Source organism: Populus alba, chromosome 1 (assembly GCF_005239225.2).
Source record: "Populus alba chromosome 1, ASM523922v2, whole genome shotgun sequence".
In the NCBI taxonomy this organism is placed as follows: domain Eukaryota; kingdom Viridiplantae; phylum Streptophyta; class Magnoliopsida; order Malpighiales; family Salicaceae; genus Populus; species Populus alba.
Window position 1 is genome coordinate 48929903 of NC_133284.1, and position 6373 is coordinate 48936275.

The following is a 6373-nucleotide window of genomic DNA, read 5'->3' on the forward strand; positions in this document are numbered from 1 at the left end:
GTTAATTACCGTTTGGTAACTCAAAAAAAGTTGGTTTCGGTGGGTAGGACCCACATAAAACCGGCGTTTCATGAGAAGCAGCATTTTGCTGCTTCTCATCTGACAGTGGAGCGTGGCTCCACTGTGGAGCCATGCTCCACTGTAGCTGTTCACTATAAAAAGTGAACGAGTTTTTTTTTTTTTTTTTTTTTTTTTTTTTTTTTTTTTTAATTTTGAAAAATCAGTACACTGTTAAAAGTTTAGGTTTTTTTTTTTTAAATCAGTCTAATTAATTGATTTTACTCGTACTATTCATGTGAACGTGAATAATATTTTTTTTGTTTGTTAAAAAAATAGTTTAAGATAAATTAAATTTACTCGTACTATAATTCTAATTTTATTCCTGATAATATTTTACCTAATTTTATTGCATGCTCAAAAAATCATGAAAACTATAGTTCTTGTCGAATAAATTTTGTACGTAATGAAATTGGAATTTTTTTTTTTTTTAAATTGAGTTTTACTCGAAAAACTAGTTTTTAATATTATTTAATAACATTACATAAATTAGAAGGATATCGCATAATGACGTAGCATTTATGGAATTTGATCGCAATTCTAATTATGTTCTTGTCGGGTCCGACTCAGTTAAAAAAATTCAGTTTTTATTTTTTATTTTAATTGTGTTTTATTCAAAAAATTAGAAGCATATCGCTTGATGACGTAACAAAAAATTCAGTTTTTGTTATTGCATGTTTAAGAAACCATGAAAAATATAGTCATTGTTGGGTAGATTTCGTATGTGATGATATTGCATATAGTTTAATTGAATAATAAAAAATATTTGATATCAATATTATTTATTTCATGATGTAATAATAGTAGTTAAATTTACAATATTTAAATTAAAAATATTTTTAAATTATTTTATAACCTCAATTTAAAAAGTATTTTTTTAACCAAACACATTAAACAACTTTCTATTCAACCTCAATTTCAACCACAGTTTTAACCAAACATATATATTTTTCAAAACTAACCTCAACTAAAAGTACTTTTTATAAAATAACTTTTTTAAAACCACAACCACAACAGCAACCACAATACCAAACACACCCTTAGACTACCATTCTGACTTGAATTTGTTACCCTTGAAGACATTTTTATCTCCTGACTTTTCTCCATTAAACTCAGAAGTTTTGTAGAACAATATGGACAGCATCGTAGGGAGTTTTGTGAGAGAATTCTGCCTTATTACTCCACTAGCATAGACACCCTTATCTCACCACTGAACTCTCACAAAGCTTGTTGTGAGAATGTGTTGTGCTAACAGTCCCATGGTTCAATTGTAAAGCATATCTACTTTTCTGGCGCTGCTCTTCGACAATCAAAGTTTTTCAAGGAAAAAGGGTGAAATCTAGGGTTAAGATTAAAAATGAAGATGGAAGGGAAGACAAGGATGAAGATGAAGATGAAGCACAACAATCAGATTAGCGAGAAGAACAAGCATGAAAGTTCTGGACGGAGAAATTAATATCGTATTGTAATGAGAAGTTCCAGTTTTCCAGACTGCAACAGTAGAAACGACAAGGACACCTGCTACGAAGGCCAGTAATCTGTCGTGAATGACGAAATTCATGGATATTGGCAGCGAGATTTGGCATGAAGCGTTTAGCTTGTTTTCTCTTATTGTAATTCATGTCGCTAGAGGTAATAGAATTGCACTTGCACCTGCTGTTCTTGCCAGCATTTATAGAGATATGACTTTGTTGAAAGGGAAAATTGCAGAGTCAACCTTGTTGCGGATTCCAAAGGGAAAACATGATGGTTTAACAGTTGAGCTTTGGTCATCAATGCAATTAGTTCAGGTTGGGGTTTGGAAGAGGTTCGGTGAACTGCGGCGGCCGGGGCCTAATCTGATGAAGAGTGGGTACCCTAGGTTGGCTTGGTGGGACAAATTGAAACAGGAAGTTGAGAATGTTTTGTTGGTTCTAGACTCGGGAAAAGAGAGTTTTAGCTCTGGAGAACTGGGATTTCCTCAAGTTTTATGGAGAAATCCCAGTTTTTGGTCAATGCTCTAATTAACAGACCTGAGATTGCATAGAGCTTAAAGCTTTTCTTGAGCAGATGATCACACGAATAAAGACAGCAAGATTAGGACTAAAATTGGTAACCTAGCCTTCTTCGTGAGAATGATTTGGTTGATTTTGTTTGCTTTGCTAGTTATGTTAGCAACTCAAGCTTGGCTTTGACAAATGAAGCAGATGAAAGTGTTTGGGCTTTAAGCTTTTCATGACCACCCGGCCGGAGATTGAATTCATGGCTTCTCTTCTTCTGTTGGCTCTGCTACTGACATGGTAGTAGAGCTTTCGACTGTCAGGCATGGCGTCAGTATCGCCAAAGAGAGGCTGCCCACCCTTGAGGTTGAATATGACTCGTCGGAAGCTCTTCGATGCCAGTCCTCACATCTTAATGTACAGTCAAATGAGGTGTGCTGGACCCAACGCACAGTCTACTAGGCTTTATCTGTTCTGGCCACCAATTCTGACAAGACAAGCATTTGAGATTTTATTCGATTTTATCCTGTTGATTTGAAGTGTGTGATTTGATATAAAAAAATATCAAGCAGAAATATTATTGTTTAATATTAAGGACTTGATTTGAAATTTCTAGTTTAACTCGCCAATATCTCTAACAGTTTAATAATTTTATTTTTTATTTAATTAGATAATAATTGAAAGGGTGATAACTTTATAAAATAATAAATTATAATAATAAAAAAAATAAGATTGCTATGATGAAGAGTCGCCATAATATTTTTCAAATCTAAAGAGAGCAATATATAATTCTTGAAGGGATAATATGAAAACAACGATAATAATTAATGATTTTTATGAAAATTAAATTTATTATATATGCTATTGGTTATTGGAAAAGACCTATTCTACCTATAAAAAATATATTTAAATATTTAAAGGAGTTATTTGAAAAAAATATATAGGCCACGAGGGGTGGGCTGGTTTAAATTTCTGGCGTTATCGTGCGATTACACGCGAAAATCTACCTAGCTCGAGCGGACGGAAGACGTGATATTGATTATTGATTACAGATCTGAATCCTCTGTATAAATTAACTGCTATTGTGAAGAGCCCTGGTCATTATAAACACAACTTTTCCTTTCAATAGAAAGGAAGTCAGTCAATACGGGTGTTTGCAGCTATGGATTCGATCAAGCCTTTAGCCCCGAGCCGCCGCGTTTCCAAGTCCAAACACAGGAAACAATGGGTACGAATCAAATCTAGTTATATTTCTATGTTTTTCTTGTAAAGATTATTCTTAATGCTTGTTTGTTGTTTCTTGACTGGTTGTTGCTATATATCATGTCATTATTCCCAGAAATTAAAAATAATAATTATTCTTATATATATATATTAAGAAGAACAGAGAGAGGAGGGAAACGATGGAACGATTGAAAACAGATATGGTAGAGATCGGCGAGGGACAAAAACGCATAAGAGAAGGGCAACGAGAAATAAGACAAAAGTTTGAAGAGATAGAATCTGAATGCCGCAGCCTCAAAGAGGAGACGATGAACATAGCCAAGCAGAGTGATTACAACCAAATCAGGATAAACCTAATGTTTAGCATCTTAAAAGCCCGTGAAGACAACAACTTTGCCCATGCTGATCACCTGACTGGGCTCCTCCGGTTGGTTAAATTCCCTTCTCCATTTCTTTTCTTAATTATTGGGATATCGGATTTCATAATTAATCTTGCTAATGCTAGCTATTACAAGGAGGGAAACACAAGTTAACGAACTCAAAATAAAAGAATCAAAATGCACCGTTGATAATTAATCTTCTCTCAATAATTGTGTTTCCTATTCGGTGTCTTGCCAGCGAGGAAATGGAAAAGAAGGAACAAGGAAAGGCAGGCCCGGTTGGCTGACTAATGATCATGGAGTACAACGAGCAGTTTGCCTTAGCAGTGTCTCCTGATCGTCTTTTCTTATTAAAATGAAACCATCAGTCCTAAATCTAGATGTGTTGACATTAGTCTGCCCTTAATATCCTTCTTCCTTCGATGAAGTTTTCATTTGATAAAGGATTTGTGTTCTCTGTTCCGAATTGAATGTTTTGAGTTGCATTACATTCTAAGTGAATTGCCCGGGCGATGCAGCCGAATAAAAACAGAAAGATTAAGACTAAAATTGTTAACCTAGCTAGCCTTCTTCGAGCGTGTTTGGCAGTGTGGTAGCGGTTGCTTTTCAAATAGCTTTTCATACCGAAATACATGCAAATATATTTTTTCATTTTTTAAAAATCATTTTTGACATCAGCACATCAAAACGATCTAAAAAGTACAACCGTCACTCAATTTTAGCAAAAAAAAAAATTAAAATTTACCAAAACACAGTTACAAACGCATAAACAAACACTTCCTTAGTTGCTTGATTTTATTTTATTTGAATTCATGGCTTCTCTTCTGCTGTTGGCTATGCTACTAACATGGCAGTAAGCATTGCAGCAGGTTCCTAATTAATGGATAACTCCCACCATTTACAACAGATGCAGAACAAGGTTAAAAGGATAAAAGAAATAAATATATTCATATTGTAACCATGCACTCTGGCATGAAGTTATTGTCACAGTGTGCAGACAAATGTTATGTGCTGCTGCTCCCAACGCACAGTCTACAAGGCATTATCAGTTCTGCGCATTCCAGGGTGTTCAAAATAATCGATTAACTGAGAAAACCGACAAAATAAAAAAAAATTAATTGAAATAACCAAATCAAAATTAAAAACTGATTAAACCGATTTAAAAAACCATAAATGTTAACAGGTCTGGTTCGGTTTCGGTTTTAACCAAAAAATCAAGCCAAACTGAACCGAACCCATTAAACAATTAAAAAAAAGACAATATAAATAGTTAAATTAACCTAATCGGCCTCTCTCCCTAACATCTTATTCTCATCTCAGTTCTCAGTTCTCAGTTCTCTCACAAAGTCATCTCCTTCCTTCCCACTTCCAACAGAAACCCAATCTTCCTCACTAATTAATTCACAATCTTCCTTTCCCAAAAACCTTCTTTATTTAAGCAACGACAGCAAGGTAAATTCCATCTTCTTTGATTCTTTTTTTCATGGGTTTGAAAGTATATCCTAAATCTATTCCATTTTCATCTTCATATTTTCTAGAAACCGTCTCCATCTTCATCTTTCCTAGAAATCATCTCCATCTTTCAGGCGTCTTCATTTTAGCAATGACAGCAAGGTAAATTTCATCTTCATCTTTGATTCTTTGTTTAGTGGATTTGAAAGTTTATTTTAAGTCTATTCCATCTTCAACTTCATCTTTTCCAGATACCGTCTCCATCTTTCAGGCTTCATCATTTAATTCCATCTGTTGTCTGTTGAAAGGTAAATTTCTGTTACATACTTCTTTTATTCCATATATATTGCTTTAGATTTCAAATAATCTGTTGAGTGTTGATTGTTGCTTTACTGCTACCCTTGTGATTTTAAGCTTAAATTCTTATCTTGTTTTGTTTTGTTGATGTTTTGTTTAGTTAACAGAAGCAATACATGCTTCCATTTTGTTGACTGTTGCATTTCCTCTTCCAGATGTGAATATACGTTTCAATTTCATGCTAAATTATTAGTCTTTTGTTTACTGTTGATAAAAGCTCTATATTTTCCTTTGTTGAACATTCTACTATTATACCATTCTGTATTGCTTGCATTCTGTGGGGATTTGGATGTTATTTTAGACTATGCATATTAGATTCAGTGACTAATGAGTCAATTGCTTGCTTAATTCCAATCTTGGTAATGTTGTCATTGGCTTGTTACGTGTCTTTTCTCTATGTATTGTTTCTTGTAACATTTTCTAAAAATATACATAACAAGTACTTGCACCATATATTGTTATATTTATCAGTGAATTCTATACATGTCCCGAGAAAAAACTGTAAGAGGTTTGTAGATGTTATTCTTCATTTGTAATAGTTTGTAAACATGCTATACCTAAGTAGCAGAACATTTTTTGAATTACTCCAGACAAACAACTGAATCCATTTATGATTTTTTGCTTAACATATAAATGATTGTTACTCAAACTTAACATGAGTGGGTTTATTCCAAGTATCTTTTGTTTACTGCAATGTATTGCAAAATATATCATAGGCTTTTTTTCTTGCTTTTGTATTAACTAGTAGAATAGTAGGCAAGGCAATCTTAGGCTATTTCTGCATGTATTGCATCTGCATGTTTGCAAATGTATCATAGGCTTTTTTCTTATTTTTGCATTAACTGGCAGAATAGTAGGCAAGACAATCTTAGGTTATTTTCGTATGTATTGCATGTATTGCAAAATGTATCATAGGCTATTTGC

At 33.6% G+C, this 6373-nt stretch overlaps 1 long non-coding RNA gene across 1 annotated transcript; it reads left to right on the plus strand.

Annotated features, from left to right (window-relative positions):
- Positions 1-3016: 3016 nt before the first annotated feature.
- Positions 3017-4189, plus strand: LOC118040964 (uncharacterized). Its single transcript, XR_012170517.1, has 3 exons — positions 3017-3264; positions 3416-3687; positions 3879-4189. It is a non-coding gene; the product is annotated as an uncharacterized lncRNA (long non-coding RNA).
- Positions 4190-6373: the final 2184 nt, after the last annotated feature.